This window comes from Pleurodeles waltl, chromosome 4_2 (genome assembly GCF_031143425.1).
Source record: "Pleurodeles waltl isolate 20211129_DDA chromosome 4_2, aPleWal1.hap1.20221129, whole genome shotgun sequence".
NCBI lineage: Eukaryota > Metazoa > Chordata > Amphibia > Caudata > Salamandridae > Pleurodeles > Pleurodeles waltl.
Window position 1 is genome coordinate 916,481,196 of NC_090443.1, and position 20,740 is coordinate 916,501,935.

Here is a 20,740-nt window from a genome sequence, read left to right on the forward strand (position 1 = left end):
TCCCTAGGTGCCGGCTGAGCTAGAGGCCAAAATCTACAGGTAGGCACTTCGCAAAAAACATCTCTGTTTTCTTCCAAAAATGTGGATGTGTCCACGTTGCGCTTTGGGGCGTTTCCTGTCACGGGCGCTAGGCCTACCCACACAAGTGAGGTATCATTTTTATCGGGAGACTTGGGGGAACGCTGGGTGGAAGGAAATTTGTGGCTCCTCTCAGATTCCAGAGCTTTCTGCCACAGAAATGTGAGGAACATGTGTTTTTTTAGCCAAATTTTGAGGTTTGCAAAGGATTCTGGGTAACAGAACCTGGTCCGAGCCCCGCAAGTCACCCCATCTTGGATTCTCCTAGGTCTCTAGTTTTCAGAAATGCACAGGTATGGTAGGTTTCCCTAGGTGCCGGCTGAGCTAGAGGCCAAAATCTACAGGTAGGCACTTCGCAAAAAACACCTCTGTTTTCTTCCAAAAATTTGGATGTGTCCACGTTGCGCTTTGGGGCGTTTCCTGTCGCGGGCGCTAGGCCTACCCACAAAAGTGAGGTATCATTTTTATCGGGAGACTTGGGGGAACGCTGGGTGGAATGAAATTTGTGGCTCCTCTCAGATTCCAGAACTTTCTGCCACAGAAATGTGAGGAACATGTGTTTTTTTAGCCAAATTTTGAGGTTTGCAAAGGATTCTGGGTAACAGAACCTGGTCCGAGCCCTGCAAGTCACCCTATCTTGCATTCCCCTAGGTCTCTAGTTTTCAGAAATGCACAGGTTTCGTAGCTTTCCCTAGGTGCCGGCTGAGCTGGAGGCCAAAATCTACAGGTAGGCACTTCGCAAAAAACACCTCTGTTTTCTTCCAAAAATTTGGATGTGTCCACGTTGTGCTTTGGGGCGTTTCCTGTTGCGGGCGCTAGGCCTACCCACACAAGTGAGGTATCATTTTTATCGGGAGACTTGGGGGAACGCTGGGTGGAAGGAAATTTGTGGCTCCTCTCAGATTCCAGAACTTTCTGCCACAGAAATGTGAGGAACATATGTTTTTTTAGCCAAATTTTGAGGTTTTCAAAGGATTCTGGGTAACAGAACCTGGTCCGAGACCCGCATGTCACCCCATCTTGGATTCCCCTAGGTCTCTAGTTTTAAGAAATGCACAGGTTTGGTAGGTTTCCCTAGGTGCCGGCTGAGCTAGAGGCCAAAATCTACAGGTAGGCACTTCGCAAAAAACACCTCTGTTTTCTTCCAAAAATGTGGATGTGTCCACGTTGCGCTTTGGGGCGTTTCCTGTCACGGGCGCTAGGCCTACCCACACAAGTGAGGTATCATTTTTATCGGGAGACTTGGGGGAACGCTGGGTGGAAGGAAATTTGTGGCTCCTCTCAGATTCCAGAGCTTTCTGCCACAGAAATGTGAGGAACATGTGTTTTTTTAGCCAAATTTTGAGGTTTGCAAAGGATTCTGGGTAACAGAACCTGGTCCGAGCCCCGCATGTCACCCCATCTTGGATTCCCCTAGGTCTCTAGTTTTAAGAAATGCACAGGTTTGGTAGGTTTCCCTAGGTGCCGGCTGAGCTAGAGGCCAAAATCTACAGGTAGGCACTTCGCAAAAAACACCTCTGTTTTCTTCCAAAAATTTGGATGTGTCCACGTTGCGCTTTGGGGCGTTTCCTGTCACGGGCGCTAGGCCTACCCACACAAGTGAGGTATCATTTTTGTCGGGAGACTTGGGGGAACGCTGGGTGGAAGGAAATTTGTGGCTCCTCTCAGATTCCAGAGCTTTCTGCCACAGAAATGTAAAGAACATGTGTTTTTTTAGCCAAATTTTGAGGTTTGCAAAGGATTCTGGGTAACAGAACCTTGTCCGAGCCCTGCAAGTCACCCCATCTTTGATTCCCCTAGGTCTCTAGTTTTCAGAAATGCACAGGTTTGGTAGGTTTCCCTAGGTGCCGGCTGAGCTAGAGGCCAAAATCTACAGGTAGGCACTTCGCAAAAAACACCTCTGTTTTCTAACAAAAATTTGGTTGTGTCCACGTTGCGCTTTGGGGCGTTTCCTGTCGCGGGCACTAGGCCTACCCACACAAGTGAGGTATCATTTTTATCGGGAGACTTGGGGGAACGCTGGGTGGAAGGAAATTTGTGGCTCTTCTCAGATTCCAGAACTTTCTGCCACAGAAATGTGAGGAACATGTGTTTTTTTTGCCAAATTTTGAGGTTTGCAAAGGATTCTGGGTAACAGAACCTGGTCCGAGCCCCGCAAGTCACCCCATCTTGGATTCCCCTAGGTCTCTAGTTTTCAGAAATGCACAGGTTTGGTAGGTTTCCCTAGGTGCCGGCTGAGCTAGAGGCCAAAATCTACAGGTAGGCACTTCGCAAAAAACACCTCTGTTGTCTTCCAAAAATTTGGATGTGTCCACGTTGCGCTTTGGAGCGTTTCCTGTCGCGGGCGCTAGGCCTACCCACACAAGTGAGGTATCATTTTTATCGGGAGACTTGGGGGAACGCTGGGTGGAAGGAAATTTGTGGCTCCTCTCAGATTCCAGAACTTTCTGCCACAGAAATGTGAGGAACATGTGTTTTTTTTAGCCAAATTTTGAGGTTTGCAAAGGATTCTGGGTAACAGAACCTGGTCCGAGCCCCGCAAGTCACCCCATCTTGGATTCCCCTAGGTCTCTAGTTTTCAGAAATGCACAGGTTTGGTAGGTTTCCCTAGGTGCCGGCTGAGCTAGAGGCCAAAATCTACAGGTAGGCACTTCGCAAAAAAACCCTCTGTTTTCTTCCAAAAATTTGTATGTGTCCACGTTGCTCTTTGGGGCGTTTCCTGTCGCGGGCGCTAGGCCTACCCACACAAGTGAGGTATCATTTTTATCGGGAGACTTGGGGGAACGCTGGGTGGAAGGAAATTTGTGGCTCCTCTCAGATTCCAGAACTTTCTGCCACAGAAATGTGAGGAACATATGTTTTTTTAGCCAAATTTTGAGGTTTTCAAAGGATTCTGGGTAACAGAACCTGGTCCGAGCCCCGCATGTCACCCCATCTTGGATTCCCCTAGGTCTCTAGTTTTAAGAAATGCACAGGTTTGGTAGGTTTCCCTAGGTGCCGGCTGAGCTAGAGGCCAAAATCTACAGGTAGGCACTTCGCAAAAAACATCTCTGTTTTCTTCCAAAAATGTGGATGTGTCCACGTTGCGCTTTGGGGCGTTTCCTGTCACGGGCGCTAGGCCTACCCACACAAGTGAGGTATCATTTTTATCGGGAGACTTGGGGGAACGCTGGGTGGAAGGAAATTTGTGGCTCCTCTCAGATTCCAGAGCTTTCTGCCACAGAAATGTGAGGAACATGTGTTTTTTTAGCCAAATTTTGAGGTTTGCAAAGGATTCTGGGTAACAGAACCTGGTCCGAGCCCCGCAAGTCACCCCATCTTGGATTCTCCTAGGTCTCTAGTTTTCAGAAATGCACAGGTATGGTAGGTTTCCCTAGGTGCCGGCTGAGCTAGAGGCCAAAATCTACAGGTAGGCACTTCGCAAAAAACACCTCTGTTTTCTTCCAAAAATTTGGATGTGTCCACGTTGCGCTTTGGGGCGTTTCCTGTCGCGGGCGCTAGGCCTACCCACAAAAGTGAGGTATCATTTTTATCGGGAGACTTGGGGGAACGCTGGGTGGAAGGAAATTTGTGGCTCCTCTCAGATTCCAGAACTTTCTGCCACAGAAATGTGAGGAACATGTGTTTTTTTAGCCAAATTTTGAGGTTTGCAAAGGATTCTGGGTAACAGAACCTGGTCCGAGCCCTGCAAGTCACCCTATCTTGCATTCCCCTAGGTCTCTAGTTTTCAGAAATGCACAGGTTTCGTAGCTTTCCCTAGGTGCCGGCTGAGCTGGAGGCCAAAATCTACAGGTAGGCACTTCGCAAAAAACACCTCTGTTTTCTTCCAAAAATTTGGATGTGTCCACGTTGTGCTTTGGGGCGTTTCCTGTTGCGGGCGCTAGGCCTACCCACACAAGTGAGGTATCATTTTTATCGGGAGACTTGGGGGAACGCTGGGTGGAAGGAAATTTGTGGCTCCTCTCAGATTCCAGAACTTTCTGCCACAGAAATGTGAGGAACATGTGTTTTTTTATCCAAATTTTGAGGTTTGCAAAGGATTCTGGGTAACAGAACCTGGTCCGAGCCCCGCAAGTCACCCCATCTTGGATTCCCCTAGGTCTCTAATTTTCAGAAATGCACAGGTTTGGTAGGTTTCCCTAGGTGCCGGCTGAGCTAGAGGCCAAAATCTACAGGTAGGCACTTCGCAAAAAACACCTCTGTTTTCTTCCAAAAATGTGAAGTGTCCACGTTGCGCTTTGGGGCGTTTCCTGTCGCGGGCGCTAGGCCTACCCACACAAGTGAGGTATCAATTTTATCGGGAGACTTAGGGGAACGCTGGGTGGAAGGAAATTTGTGGCTCCTCTTAGATTCCAGAACTTTCTGCCACAGAAATGTGAGGAACATGTGTTTTTTTAGCCAAATTTTGTGGTTTGCAAAGGGTTCTTGGTAACAGAACCTGGTCCGAGCCACGCAAGTCACCCCTCCTTGGATTCCCCTAGGTCTCTAGTTTTCAGAAATGCACAGGTTTGGTAGCTTTCCCTAGGTGCCGGCTGAGCTAGAGGCCAAAATCTACAGGTAGGCACTTCGCAAAAAACACCTGTTTTCTTCCAAAAATTTGGATGTGTCCACGTTGCGGTTTGGGGCGTTTCCTGTCGCGAGCGCGAGGCCTACCCGCACAAGTAGAGTATCATTTTTATCGGGAGACTTGGGGGAACGCTGGGTGGAAGGAAATTTGTGGCTCTTCTCAGATTCCAGAACTTTCTGCCACAGAAATGTGAGGAACATGTGTTTTTTTTAGCCAAATTTTGAGGTTTTCAAAGGATTCTGGGTAACAGAACCTGGTCCGAGCCCCGCAAGTCACCCCATCTTGGATTCCCCTAGGTCTCTAGTTTGCAGAAATGCACAGGTTTGGTAGGTTTCCCTAGGTGCCGGCTGAGCTAGAGGCCAAAATCTACAGGTAGGCACTTCGCAAAAAACACCTCTGTTTTCTTCCAAAAATTTGGATGTGTCCACGTTGCGCTTTGGGGCGTTTCCTGTCGCGGGCGCTAGGCCTACCCACACAAGTGAGGTATCATTTTTATCGGGAGACTTGGGGGAACGCTGGGTGGAAGGAAATGTGTGGCTCCTCTCAGATTCCAGAGCTTTCTGCCACAGAAATGTGAGGAACATGTGTTTTTTTAGCCAAATTTTGAGGTTTGCAAAGGATTCTGGGTAACAGAACCTTGACCGAGCCCTGCAAGTCACCCCATCTTGGATTCCCCTAGGTCTCTAGTTTGCAGAAATGCACAGGTTTGGTAGGTTTCCCTAGGTGCCGGCTGAGCTAGAGGCCAAAATCTACAGGTAGGCACTTCGCAAAAAACACCTCTGTTTTCTTCCAAAAATGTGGATGTGTCCACGTTGCGCTTTGGGGCGTTTCCTGTCGCGGGCGCTAGGCCTACCCATACAAGTGAGGTATCATTTTTATCGGGAGACTTGGGGGAACGCTGGGTGGAAGGAAATTTGTGGCTCTTCTCTGATTCCAGAACTTTCTGCCACAGAAATGTGAGGAACATGTGTTTTTTTTGCCAAATTTTGAGGTTTGCAAAGGATTCTGGGTAACAGAACCTGGTCCGAGCCCCGCAAGTCACCCCTTCTTGGATTCCCCTAGGTCTCTAGTTTTCAGAAATGCACAGGTTTGGTAGGTTTCCCTAGGTGCCGGCTGAGCTAGAGGCCAAAATCTACAGGTAGGCCCTTCGCAAAAAACCCCTCTGTTTTCTTCCAAAAATTTGTATGTGTCCACGTTGCTCTTTGGGGCGTTTCCTGTCGCGGGCGCTAGGCCTACCCACACAAGTGAGGTATCATTTTTATCGGGAGACTTGGGGGAACGCTGGGTGGAAGGAAATTTGTGGCTCCTCTCAGATTCCAGAACTTTCTGCCACAGAAATGTGAGGAACATGTGTTTTTTTAGCCAAATTTTGAGGTTTTCAAAGGATTCTGGGTAACAGAACCTGGTCCGAGCCCCGCATGTCACCCCATCTTGGATTCCCCTAGGTCTCTAGTTTTCAGAAATGCACAGGTTTGGTAGGTTTCCCTAGGTGCCGGCTGAGCTAGAGGCCAAAATCTACAGGTAGGCACTTCGCAAAAAACACCTCTGTTTTCTTCCAAAAATTTGGATGTGTCCACGTTGCGCTTTGGGGCGTTTCCTGTCACGGGCGCTAGGCCTACCCACACAAGTGAGGTAACATTTTTATCGGGAGACTTGGGGGAACGCTGGGTGGAAGGAAATTTGTGGCTCCTCTCAGATTCCAGAGCTTTCTGCCACAGAAATGTGAGGAATATGTGTTTTTTTAGCCAAATTTTGAGGTTTGCAAAGGATTCTGGGTAACAGAACCTGGTCCGAGCCCCGCAAGTCTCCCCATCTTGGATTCCCCTAGGTCCCTAGTTTTCCGAAATGCACAGGTTTGGTAGGTTTCCCTAGGTGCCGGCTGAGCTAGAGGCCAAAATCTACAGGTAGGCACTTCGCAAAAAACACCTCTGTTTTCTTCAAAAAATTTGGATGTGTCCACGTTGCGTTTTGGGGCGTTTCCTGTCGCGGGCGCTAGGCCTACCCACACAAGTGAGGAATCATTTTTATCGGGAGACTTGGGGGAACGCTGGGTGGAAGGAAATTTGTGGCTCCTCTCAGATTCCAGAACTTTCTGCCACAGAAATGTGAGGAACATGTGATTTTTTAGCCAAATTTTTGAGGTTTGCAAAGGATTCTGGGTAACAGAACTTGGTCCGAGCCCTGCAAGTCACCCCATCTTGGATTCCCCTAGGTCTCTAGTTTTCAGAAATGCACAGGTTTGGTAGCTTTCCCTAGGTGCCGGCTGAGCTAGAGGCCAAAATCTACAGGTAGGCACTTCGCAAAAAACACCTCTGTTTTCTTCCAAAAATTTGGATGTGTCCACGTTGCGCTTTGGGGCGTTTCCTGTCGCGGGCGCTAGGCCTACCCACACAAGTGAGGTATCATTTTTATCGGGAGGCTTGGGGGAACGCTGGGTGGAAGGAAATTTGTGGCTCCTCTCAGATTCCAGAACTTTCTGCCACAGAAATGTGAGGAACATGTGTTTTTTTAACCAAATTTTGAGGTTTTCAAAGGATTCTGGGTAACAGAACCTTGTCCGAGCCCTGCAAGTCACCCCATCTTTGATTCCCCTAGGTCTCTAGTTTTCAGAAATGCACAGGTTTGGTAGGTTTCCCTAGGTGCCGGCTGAGCTAGAGGCCAAAATCTACAGGTAGGCACTTCGAAAAAAACACCTCTGTTTTCTAACAAAAATTTGGTTGTGTCCACGTTGCGCTTTGGGGCGTTTCCTGTCGCGGGCACTAGGCCTACCCACACAAGTGAGGTATCATTTTTATCGGGAGACTTGGGGGAACGCTGGGTGGAAGGAAATTTGTGGCTCTTCTCAGATTCCAGAACTTTCTGCCACAGAAATGTGAGGAACATGTGTTTTTTTAGCCAAATTTTGAGGTTTGCAAAGGATTCTGGGTAACAGAACCTGGTCCGAGCCCCGCAAGTCTCCCCATCTTGGATTCCCCTAGGTCTCTAGTTTTCAGAAATGCACAGGTTTGGTAGGTTTCCCTAGGTGCCGGCTGAGCTAGAGGCCAAAATCTACAGGTAGGCACTTCGCAAAAAACACCTCTGTTTTCTTCCAAAAATTTGGATGTGTCCACCTTGCGCTTTGGAGCGTTTCCTGTCGCGGGCGCTAGGCCTACCCACACAAGTGAGGTTTCATTTTTATCGGGAGACTTGGGGGAACGCTGGGTGGAAGGAAATTTGTGGCTCCTCTCAGATTCCAGAACTTTCTGCCACAGAAATGTGAGGAACATGTGTTTTTTTTAGCCAAATTTTGAGGTTTGCAAAGGATTCTGGGTAACAGAACCTGGTCCGAGCCCCGCAAGTCACCCCATCTTGGATTCCCCTAGGTCTCTAGTTTTCAGAAATGCACAGGTTTGGTAGGTTTCCCTAGGTGCCGGCTGAGCTAGAGGCCAAAATCTACAGGTAGGCACTTCGCATAAAAACCCTCTGTTTTCTTCCAAAAATTTGTATGTGTCCACGTTGCTCTTTGGGGCGTTTCCTGTCGCGGGCGCTAGGCCTACCCACACAAGTGAGGTATCATTTTTATCGGGAGACTTGGGGGAACGCTGGGTGGAAGGAAATTTGTGGCTCCTCTCAGATTCCAGAACTTTCTGCCACAGAAATGTGAGGAACATTTGTTTTTTTAGCCAAATTTTGAGGTTTTCAAAGGATTCTGGGTAACAGAACCTGGTCCGAGCCCCGCATGTCACCCCATCTTGGATTCCCCTAGGTCTCTAGTTTTAAGAAATGCACAGGTTTGGTAGGTTTCCCTAGGTGCCGGCTGAGCTAGAGGCCAAAATCTACAGGTAGGCACTTCGCAAAAAACACCTCTGTTTTCTTCCAAAAATGTGGATGTGTCCACGTTGCGCTTTGGGGCGTTTCCTGTCACGGGCGCTAGGCCTACCCACACAAGTGAGGTATCATTTTTATCGGGAGACTTGGGGGAACGCTGGGTGGAAGGAAATTTGTGGCTCCTCTCAGATTCCAGAGCTTTCTGCCACAGAAATGTGAGGAACATGTGTTTTTTTAGCCAAATTTTGAGGTTTGCAAAGGATTCTGGGTAACTGAACCTGGTCCGAGCCCCGCAAGTCACCCCATCTTGGATTCTCCTAGGTCTCTAGTTTTCAGAAATGCACAGGTATGGTAGGTTTCCCTAGGTGCCGGCTGAGCTAGAGGCCAAAATCTACAGGTAGGCACTTCGCAAAAAACACCTCTGTTTTCTTCCAAAAATTTGGATGTGTCCACGTTGCGCTTTGGGGCGTTTCCTGTCGCGGGCGCTAGGCCTACCCACAAAAGTGAGGTATCATTTTTATCGGGAGACTTGGGGGAACGCTGGGTGGAAGGAAATTTGTGGCTCCTCTCAGATTCCAGAACTTTCTGCCACAGAAATGTGAGGAACATGTGTTTTTTTAGCCAAATTTTGAGGTTTGCAAAGGATTCTGGGTAACAGAACCTGGTCCGAGCCCTGCAAGTCACCCCATCTTGCATTCCCCTAGGTCTCTAGTTTTCAGAAATGCACAGGTTTCGTAGCTTTCCCTAGGTGCCGGCTGAGCTGGAGGCCAAAATCTACAGGTAGGCACTTCGCAAAAAACACCTCTGTTTTCTTCCAAAAATTTGGATGTGTCCACGTTGTGCTTTGGGGCGTTTCCTGTTGCGGGCGCTAGGCCTACCCACACAAGTGAGGTATCATTTTTATCGGGAGACTTGGGGGAACGCTGGGTGGAAGGAAATTTGTGGCTCCTCTCAGATTCCAGAACTTTCTGCCACAGAAATGTGAGGAACATGTGTTTTTTAATCCAAATTTTGAGGTTTGCAAAGGATTCTGGGTAACAGAACCTGGTCCGAGCCCCGCAAGTCACCCCATCTTGGATTCCCCTAGGTCTCTAATTTTCAGAAATGCACAGGTTTGGTAGGTTTCCCTAGGTGCCGGCTGAGCTAGAGGCCAAAATCTACAGGTAGGCACTTCGCAAAAAACACCTCTGTTTTCTTCCAAAAATGTGGATGTGTCCACGTTGCGCTTTGGGGCGTTTCCTGTCGCGGGCGCTAGGCCTACCCACACAAGTGAGGTATCAATTTTATCGGGAGACTTAGGGGAACGCTGGGTGGAAGGAAATTTGTGGCTCCTCTTAGATTCCAGAACTTTCTGCCACAGAAATGTGAGGAACATGTGTTTTTTTAGCCAAATTTTGAGGTTTGCAAAGGGTTTTTGGTAACAGAACCTGGTCCGAGCCACGCAAGTCTCCCCTCCTTGGATTCCCCTAGGTCTCTAGTTTTCAGAAATGCACAGGTTTGGTAGCTTTCCCTAGGTGCCGGCTGAGCTAGAGGCCAAAATCTACAGGTAGGCACTTCGCAAAAAACACCTGTTTTCTTCCAAAAATTTGGATGTGTCCACGTTGCGGTTTGGGGCGTTTCCTGTCGCGGGCGCTAGGCCTACCCACACAAGTGAGGTATCATTTTTATCGGGAGACTTGGGGGAACGCTGGGTGGAAGGAAATTTGTGGCTCTTCTCAGATTCCAGAACTTTCTGCCACAGAAATGTGAGGAACATGTGTTTTTTTAGCCAAATTTTGAGGTTTTCAAAGGATTCTGGGTAACAGAACCTGGTCCGAGCCCCGCAAGTCACCCCATCTTGGATTCCCCTAGGTCTCTAGTTTGCAGAAATGCACAGGTTTGGTAGGTTTCCCTAGGTGCCGGCTGAGCTAGAGGCCAAAATCTACAGGTAGGAACTTCGCAAAAAACACCTCTGTTTTCTTCCAAAAATTTGGATGTGTCCACGTTGCGCTTTGGGGCGTTTCCTGTCGCGGGCGCTAGGCCTACCCACACAAGTGAGGTATCATTTTTATCGGGAGACTTGGGGGAACGCTGGGTGGAAGGAAATGTGTGGCTCCTCTCAGATTCCAGAGCTTTCTGCCACAGAAATGTGAGGAACATGTGTTTTTTTAGCCAAATTTTGAGGTTTGCAAAGGATTCTGGGTAACAGAACCTTGTCCGAGCCCTGCAAGTCACCCCATCTTGGATTCCCCTAGGTCTCTAGTTTGCAGAAATGCACAGGTTTGGTAGGTTTCCCTAGGTGCCGGCTGAGCTAGAGGCCAAAATCTACAGGTAGGCACTTCGCAAAAAACACCTCTGTTTTCTTCCAAAAATGTGGATGTGTCCACGTTGCGCTTTGGGGCGTTTCCTGTCGCGGGCGCTAGGCCTACCCATACAAGTGAGGTATCATTTTTATCGGGAGACTTGGGGGAACGCTGGGTGGAAGGAAATTTGTGGCTCTTCTCTGATTCCAGAACTTTCTGCCACAGAAATGTGAGGAACATGTGTTTTTTTTGCCAAATTTTGAGGTTTGCAAAGGATTCTGGGTAACAGAACCTGGTCCGAGCCCCGCAAGTCACCCCTTCTTGGATTCCCCTAGGTCTCTAGTTTTCAGAAATGCACAGGTTTGGTAGGTTTCCCTAGGTGCCGGCTGAGCTAGAGGCCAAAATCTACAGGTAGGCCCTTCGCAAAAAACCCCTCTGTTTTCTTCCAAAAATTTGTATGAGTCCACGTTGCTCTTTGGGGCGTTTCCTGTCGCGGGCGCTAGGCCTACCCACACAAGTGAGGTATCATTTTTATCGGGAGACTTGGGGGAACGCTGGGTGGAAGGAAATTTGTGGCTCCTCTCAGATTCCAGAACTTTCTGCCACAGAAATGTGAGGAACATGTGTTTTTTTAGCCAAATTTTGAGGTTTTCAAAGGATTCTGGGTAACAGAACCTGGTCCGAGCCCCGCAAGTCTCCCCATCTTGGATTCCCCTAGGTCCCTAGTTTTCCGAAATGCACAGGTTTGGTAGGTTTCCCTAGGTGCCGGCTGAGCTAGAGGCCAAAATCTACAGGTAGGCACTTCGCAAAAAACACCTCTGTTTTCTTCCAAAAATTTTAATGTGTCCACGTTGCGCTTTGGGGCGTTTCCTGTCGCGGGCGCTAGGCCTACCCACACAAGTGAGGTATCATTTTTATCGGGAGACTTGGGGGAACGCTGGGTGGAAGGAAATTTGTGGCTCCTCTCAGATTCCAGAACTTTCTGCACAGAAATGTGAGGAACATGTGTTTTTTTAGCCAAATTTTGAGGTTTGCAAAGGATTCTGGGTAACAGAACCTGGTCCGAGCCCTGCAAGTCACCCCATCTTGGATTCCCCTAGGTCTCTAGTTTTCAGAAATGCACAGGTTTGGTAGCTTTCCCTAGGTGCCGGCTGAGCTAGAGGCCAAAATCTACAGGTAAGCACTTCGCAAAAAACATCTCTGTTTTCTTCCAAAAATTTGTATGTGTCCACGTTGCTCTTTGGGGCGTTTCCTGTTGCGGGCGCTAGGCCTACCCACACAAGTGAGGTATCATTTTTATCGGGAGACTTGGGGGAACGCTGGGTGGAAGGAAATTTGTGGCTCCTCTCAGATTCCAGAACTTTCTGCCACAGAAATGTGAGGAACATGTGTTTTTTTAGCCAAATTTTGAGGTTTTCAAAGGATTCTGGGTAACAGAACCTGGTCCGAGCCCCGCATGTCACCCCATCTTGGATTCCCCTAGGTCTCTAGTTTTCAGAAATGCACAGGTTTGGTAGGTTTCCCTAGGTGCCGGCTGAGCTAGAGGCCAAAATCTACAGGTAGGCACTTCGCAAAAAACACCTCTGTTTTCTTCCAAAAATTTGGATGTGTCCACGCTGCGCTTTGGGGCGTTTCCTGTCACGGGCGCTAGGCCTACCCACACAAGTGAGGTAACATTTTTATCGGGAGACTTGGGGGAACGCTGGGTGGAAGGAAATTTGTGGCTCCTCTCAGATTCCAGAGCTTTCTGCCACAGAAATGTGAGCAACATGTGTTTTTTTTAGCCAAATTTTGAGGTTTGCAAAGGATTCTGGGTAACAGAACCTGGTCCGAGCCCCGCAAGTCTCCCCATCTTGGATTCCCCTAGGTCCCTAGTTTTCCGAAATGCACAGGTTTGGTAGGTTTCCCTAGGTGCCGGCTGAGCTAGAGGCCAAAATCTACAGGTAGGCACTTCGCAAAAAACACCTCTGTTTTCTTCCAAAAATTTGGATGTGTCCACGTTGCGTTTTGGGGCGTTTCCTGTCGCGGGCGCTAGGCCTACCCACACAAGTGAGGTATCATTTTTATCGGGAGACTTGGGGGAACGCTGGGTGGAAGGAAATTTGTGGCTCCTCTCAGATTCCAGAACTTTCTGCCACAGAAATGAGAGGAACATGTGATTTTTTAGCCAAATTTTGAGGTTTGCAAAGGATTCTGGGTAACAGAACTTGGTCCGAGCCCTGCAAGTCACCCCATCTTGGATTCCCCTAGGTCTCTAGTTTTCAGAAATGCACAGGTTTGGTAGCTTTCCCTAGGTGCCGGCTGAGCTAGAGGCCAAAATCTACAGGTAGGCACTTCGCAAAAAACACCTCTGTTTTCTTCCAAAAATTTGGATGTGTCCACGTTGCGCTTTGGGGCGTCTCCTGTCGCGGGCGCTAGGCCTACCCACACAAGTGAGGTATCATTTTTATCGGGAGGCTTGGGGGAACGCTGGGTGGAAGGAAATTTGTGGCTCCTCTCAGATTCCAGAACTTTCTGCCACAGAAATGTGAGGAACATGTGTTTTTTTAGCCAAATTTTGAGGTTTTCAAAGGATTCTGGGTAACAGAACCTGGTCCGAGAACCGCAAGTCACCCCATCTTGGATTCCCCTAGGTCTCTAGTTTTCAGAAAATCACAGGTTTGGTAGATTTCCCTAGGTGCCGGCTGAGCTAGAGGCCAAAATCTACAGGTAGGAACTTCGCAAAAAACACCTCTGTTTTCTTCCAAAAATTTGGATGTGTCCACGTTGCTCTTTGGGGCGTTTCCTGTCGCGGGCGCTAGGCCTACCCACACAAGTGAGGTATCATTTTTATCGGGAGACTTGGGGGAAAGCTGGGTGGAAGGAAATTTGTGGCTCCTCTCAGATTCCAGAACTTTCTGCCACAGAAATGTGAGGAACATGTGTTTTTTTAACCAAATGTTGAGGTTTTCAAAAGATTCTGGGTAACAGAACCTGGTCCGAGCCCCGCAAGTCACCCATCTTGGATTCCCCTAGGTCTCTAGTTTTCAGAAATGCACAGGTTTGGTAGGTTTCCCTAGGTGCCGGCTGAGCTAGAGGCCAAAATCTACAGGTAGGCACTTCGCAAAAAACACCTATGTTTTCTTCCAAAAATTTGGATGTGTCCACGTTGCGCTTTGGGGCGTTTCCTGTCGCGGGCGCTAGGCCTACCCACACAAGTGAGGTATCATTTTTATCGGGAGACTTGGGGGAACGCTGGGTGGAAGGAAATTTGTGGCTCCTCTCAGATTCCAGAACTTTCTGCCACAGAAATGTGAGGAACATGTGTTTTTTTAGCCAAATTTTGAGGTTTGCAAAGGATTCTGGGTAACAGAACCTGGTCCGAGCCCTGCAAGTCACCCCATCTTGGATTCCCCTAGGTCTCTAGTTTTCAGAAATGCACAGGTTTGGTAGGTTTCCCTAGGTGCCGGCTGAGCTAGAGGCCAAAATCTACAGGTAGGCACTTCGCAAAAAACACCTCTGTTTTCTTCCAAAAATTTGGATGTGTCCACGTTGCGCTTTGGGCGTTTCCTGTCGCGGGCGCTAGGCCTACCCACACAAGTGAGGTACCATTTTTATCGGGAGACTTGGGGGAACGCTGGGAGGAACGAAATTTGTGTCTCCTCTCAGATTCCAGAACTTTCTGCCACAGAAATGTGAGGAACATGTGTTTTTTTAGCCAAATTTTGAGGTTTGCAAAGGATTCTGGGTAACAGAACCTGGTCCGAGCCCCGCAAGTCACCCCATCTTGGATTCCCCTAGGTCTCTAGTTTTCAGAAATGCACAGGTTTGGTAGGTTTCCCTAGGTGCCGGCTGAGCTAGAGGCCAAAATCTACAGGTAGGCACTTCGCAAAAAACACCTCTGTTTTCTTCCAAAAATTTGGATGTGTCCACGTTGCGCTTTGGGGCGTTTCCTGTCGCGGGCGCTAGGCCTACCCACACAAGTGAGGCATCATTTTTATCGGGAGACTAGGGGGAACGCTGGGTGGAAGGAAATTTGTGGCTCCTCTCAGATTCCAGAACTTTCTGCCACAGAAATGTGAGGAACATGTGTTTTTTTAGCCAAATTTTGAGGTTTTCAAAGGATTCTGGGTAACAGAACCTGGTCCGAGCCCCGCAAGTCACACCATCTTGGATTCCCCTAGGTCTCTAGTTTTCAGAAATGCACAGGTTTGGTAGGTTTCCCTAGGTGCCGGCTGAGCTAGAGGCCAAAATCTACAGGTAGGAACTTCGCAAAAAACACCTCTGTTTTCTTCCAAAAATTTGGATGTGTCCACGTTGCGCTTTGGGGCGTTTCCTGTCGTGGGCGCTAGGCCTACCCACACAAGTGAGGTATCATTTTTATCGGGAGACTTGGGGGAACGCTGGGTAGAAGGAAATTTGTGGCTCCTCTCAGATTCCAGAACTTTCTGCCACAGAAATGTGAGGAACATGTGTTTTTTTAGCCAAATTTTGAGGTTTTCAAAGGATTCTGGGTAACAGAACCTGGTCCGAGCCCCGCAAGTCACCCCATCTTGGATTCCCCTAGGTCTCTAGTTTTCAGAAATGCACAGGTTTGGTAGGTTTCCCTAGGTGCCGGCTGAGCTAGAGGCCAAAATCTACAGGTAGGAACTTCGCAAAAAACACCTCTGTTTTCTTTCAAAAATGTGGATGTGTCCACGTTGCGCTTTGGGGCGTTTCCTGTCGCGGGCGCTAGGCCTACCCACACAAGTGAGGTATCATTTTTATCGGGAGACTTGGGGGAACGCTGGGTGGAAGGAAATTTGTGGCTCCTCTCAGATTCCAGAACTTTCTGCCACAGAAATGTGAGGAACATGTGTTTTTTTAGCCAAATTGTGAGGTTTTCAAAGGATTCTGGGTAACAGAACCTGGTCCGAGCCCCGCATGTCACCCCATCTTGGATTCCCCTAGGTCTCTAGTTTTCAGAAATGCACAGGTTTGGTAGGTTTCCCTAGGTGCCGGCTGAGCTAGAGGCCAAAATCTACAGGTAGGCACTTCGCAAAAAACACCTCTGTTTTCTTCCAAAAATTTGGATGTGTCCACGTTGCGCTTTGGGGCGTTTCCTGTCACGGGCGCTAGGCCTACCCACACAAGTGAGGTATCATTTTTATCGGGAGACTTGGGGGAACGCTGGGTGGAAGGAAATTTGTGGCTCCTCTCAGATTCCAGAACTTTCTGCCACAGAAATGTGAGGAACATGTGTTTTTTTAGCCAAATTTTGAGGTTTTCAAAGGATTCTGGGTAACAGAACCTGGTCCGAGCCCCGCAAGTCACCCCATCTTGGATTCCCCTAGGTCTCTAGTTTTCAGAAATGCACAGGTTTGGTAGGTTTCCCTAGGTGCCGGCTGAGCTAGAGGCCAAAATCTACAGGTAGGAACTTCGCAAAAAACACCTCTGTTTTCTTCCAAAAATTTGGATGTGTCCACGTTGCGCTTTGGGGCGTTTCCTGTCGCGGGCGCTAGGCCTACCCACACAAGTGAGGTATCATTTTTATCGGGAGACTTGGGGGAACGCTGGGTGGAAGGAAATTTGTGGCTCCTCTCAGATTCCAGAGCTTTCTGCCACAGAAATGTGAGGAACATGTGTTTTTTTAGCCAAATTTTGAGGTTTGCAAAGGATTCTGGGTAACAGAACCTGGTCCGAGCCCCGCAAGTCACCCCATCTTGGATTCCCCTAGGTCCCTAGTTTTCCAAAATGCACAGGTTTGGTAGGTTTCCCTAGGTGCCGGCTGAGCTAGAGGCCAAAATCTACAGGTAGGCACTTCGCAAAAAACACCTCTGTTTTCTTCCAAAAATGTGCATGTGTCCACGTTGCGCTTTGGGGCGTTTCCTTTCGCGGGCGCTAGGCCTACCCACACAAGTGAGGTATCATTTTTATCGGGAGACTTGGGGGAACGCTGGGTGGAAGGAAATTTGTGGCTCCTCTCAGATTCCAGAACTTTCTGCCACAGAAATGTGAGGAACATGTGTTTTTTTAGCCAAATTTTGAGGTTTTCAAAGGATTCTGGGTAACAGAACCTGGTCCGAGCCCCGCAAGTCACCCCATCTTGGATTCCCCTAGGTCTCTAGTTTTCAGAAATGCACAGGTTTGGTAGGTTTCGCTAGGTGCCGGCTGAGCTAGAGGCCAAAATCTACAGGTAGGAACTTCGCAAAAAACCCCTCTGTTTTCTTCCAAAAATTTGGATGTGTCCACGTTGCGCTTTGGGGCGTTTCCTGTCGCGGGCGCTAGGCCTACCCACACAAGTGAGGTATCATTTTTATCGGGAGACTTGGGGGAACGCTGGGTGGAAGGAAATTTGTGGCTCCTCTCAGATTCCAGAACTTTCTGCCACAGAAATGTGAGGAACATGTGTTTTTTTAGCCAAATTTTGAGGTTTGCAAAGGATTCTGGGTAACAGAACCTGGTCCGAGCCCTGCAAGTCACCCCATCTTGGATTCCCCTAGGTCTCTAGTTTTCAGAAATGCACAGGTTTGGTAGATTTCCCTAGGTGCCGGCTGAGCTAGAGGCCAAAATCTACAGGTAGGCACTTCGCAAAAAACACCTCTGTTTTCTTCCAAAAATGTGGATGTGTCCACGTTGCGCTTTGGGGCGTTTCCTGTCGCGGGCGCTAGGCCTACCCACACAAGTGAGGTATCATTTTTATCGGGAGACTTGGGGGAACGCTGGGTGGAAAGAAATTTGTGGCTCCTCTCAGATTCCAGAGCTTTCTGCCACAGAAATGTGAGGAACATGTGTTTTTTTAGCCAAATTTTGAGGTTTGCAAAGGATTCTGGGTAACAGAAACTGGTCCGAGCCCCGCAAGTCACCCCATCTTGGATTCCCCTAGGTCTCTAGTTTTCCGAAATGCACAGGTTTGGTAGGTTTCCCTAGGTGCCGGCTGAGCTAGAGGCCAAAATCTACAGGTAGGCACTTCGCAAAAAACACCTCTGTTTTCTTCCAAAAATTTGGATGTGTCCACGTTGCGCTTTGGGGCGTTTCCTGTCACGGGCGCTAGGCCTACCCACACAAGTGAGGTACCATTTTTATCGGGAGACTTGGGGGAACGCTGGGAGGAACGAAATTTGTGGCTCCTCTCAGATTCCAGAACTTTCTGCCACAGAAATGTGAGGAACATGTGTTTTTTTAGCCAAATTTTGAGGTTTGCAAAGGATTCTGGGTAACAGAACCTGGTCCGAGCCCTGCAAGTCACCCCATCTTGGATTCCCCTAGGTCTCTAGTTTTCAGAAATGCACAGGTTTGGTAGGTTTCCCTAGGTGCCGGCTGAGCTAGAGGCCAAAATCTACAGGTAGGCACTTCGCAAAAAAAACCTCTGTTTTCTTCCAAAAATTTGGATGTGTCCACGTTGCGCTTTGGGGCATTTCCTGTCGCGGGCGCTACGCCTACCCACACAAGTGAGGTATCATTTTTATCGGGAGACTTGGGGGAATGCTGGGTGGAAGGAAATTTGTGGCTCCTCACAGATTCCAGAACTTTCTGCCACAGAAATGTGAGGAACATGTGTTTTTTTAGCCAAATTTTGAGGTTTGCAAAGGATTCTGGGTAACAGAACCTGGTCCGAGCCCCGCAAGTCACCCCATCGTGGATTCCCCTAGGTCTCTAGTTTTCAGAAATGCAAAGGTTTGGTAGGCTTCCCTAGGTGCCGGCTGAGCTAGAGGCCAAAATCTACAGGTAGGCACTTCGCAAAAAACACCTCTGTTTTCTTCCAAAAATTTGGATGTGTCCACGTTGCGCTATGGGGCATTTCCTGTTGCGGGCACTAGGCCTACCCACACAAGTGAGGTATCATTTTTATCGGGAGACTTGGGGGAACGCTGGGTGGAAGGAAATTTGTGGCTCCTCTCAGATTCCAGAACTTTCTGCCACAGAAATGTGAGGAACATGTGTTTTTTTAGCCAAATTTTGAGGTTTTCAAAGGATTCTGGGTAACAGAACCTGGTCCGAGCCCCGCATGTCACCCCATCTTGGATTCCCCTAGGTCTCTAGTTTTCAGAAATGCACAGGTTTGGTAGGTTTCCCTAGGTGCCGGCTGAGCTAGAGGCCAAAATCTACAGGTAGGCACTTCGCAAAAAACACCTCTGTTTTCTTCCAAAAATTTGGATGTGTCCACGTTGCGCTTTGGGGCGTTTCCTGTCACGGGCGCTAGGCCTACCCACAGAAGTGAGGTATCATTTTTATCGGGAGACTTGGGGGAACGCTGGGTGGAAGGAAATTTGTGGCTCCTCTCAGATTCCAGAGCTTTCTGCCACAGAAATGTGAGGAACATGTGTTTTTTTAGCCAAATTTTGAGGTTTGCAAAGGATTCTGGGTAACAGAACCTGGTCCGAGCCCCGCAAGTCACCCCATCTTGGATTCCCCTAGGTCTCTAGTTTTCAGAAATGCACAGGTTTGGTAGGTTTCCCTAGGTGCCGGCTGAGCTAGAGGCCAAAATCTACAGGTAGGCACTTCGCAAAAAACACCTCTGTTTTCTTCCAAAAATTTGGATGTGTCCACGTTGCGCTTTGGGGCGTTTCCTGTCGCGGGCGCTAGGCCTACCCACACAAGTGAGGTATCATTTTTATCGGGAGACTTGGGGGAACGCTGGGTGGAAGGAAATTTGTGGCTCCTCTCAGATTCCAGAACTTTCTGCCACAGAAATGTGAGGAACATGTGTTTTTTTAGCCAAATTTTGAGGTTTTCAAAGGATTCTGGGTAACAGAACCTGGTCCGAGCCCCGCAAGTCACCCCATCTTGGATTCCCCTAGGTCTCTAGTTTTCAGAAATGCACAGGTTTGGTAGGTTTCCCTAGGTGCCGGCTGAGCTAGAGGCCAAAATCTACAGGTAGGAACTTCGCAAAAAACACCTCTGTTTTCTTCCAAAAATTTGGATGTGTCCACGTTGCGCTTTGGGGCGTTTCCTGTCGCGGGCGCTAGGCCTACCCACAAATGTGAGGTATCATTTTTATCGGGAGACTTGGGGGAACGCTGGGTGGAAGGAAATTTGTGGCTCCTCTCAGATTCCAGAACTTTCTGCCACAGAAATGTGAGGAACATCTGTTTTTTTAACCAAATTTTGAGGTTTTCAAAGGATTCTGGGTAACAGAACCTGGTCCGAGCCCCGCAAGTCACCCCATCTTGGATTCCCCTAGGTCTCTAGTTTTCAGAAATGCACAGGTTTGGTAGGTTTCCCTAGGTGCCGGCTGAGCTAGAGGCCAAAATCTACAGGTAGGCACTTCGCAAAAAACACCTCTGTTTTCTTCCAAAAATTTGGATGTGTCCACGTTGCGCTTTGGGGCGTTTCCTGTCGCGGGCGCTAGGCCTACCCACACAAGTGAGGTATCATTTTTATCGGGAGACTTGGGGGAACGCTGGGTGGAAGGAAATTTGTGGCTCCTCTCAGATTCCAGAACTTTCTGCCACAGAAATGTGAGGAACATGTGTTTTTTTAGCCAAATTTTGAGGTTTTCAAAGGATCTGGGTAACAGAACCTGGTCCGAGCCCCGCAAGTCACCCCATCTTGGATTCCCCTAGGTCTCTAGTTTTCAGAAATGCACAGGTTTGGTTCGTTTCCCTAGGTGCCGGCTGAGCTAGAGGCCAAAATCTACAGGTAGGCACTTCGCAAAAAACACCTCTGTTTTCTTCCAAAAATTTGGATGTGTCCACGTTGCGCTATGGGGCGTTTCCTGTTGCGGGCGCTAGGCCTACCCACACAAGTGAGGTATCATTTTTATCGGGAGACTTGGGGGAACGCTGGGTGAAAGGAAATTTGTGGCTCCTCTCAGATTCCAGAACTTTCTGCCACAGAAATGTGAGGAACATGTGTTTTTTTAGCCAAATTTTGTGGTTTGCAAAGGATTCTGGGTAACAGAACCTGGTCCGAGACCCGCAAGTCACCCCATCGTGGATTCCCCTAGGTCTCTAGTTTTCAGAAATGCACAGGTTTGGTAGGTTTCCCTAGGTGCCGGCTGAGCTAGAGGCCAAAATCTACAGGTAGGCACTTCGCAAAAAACACC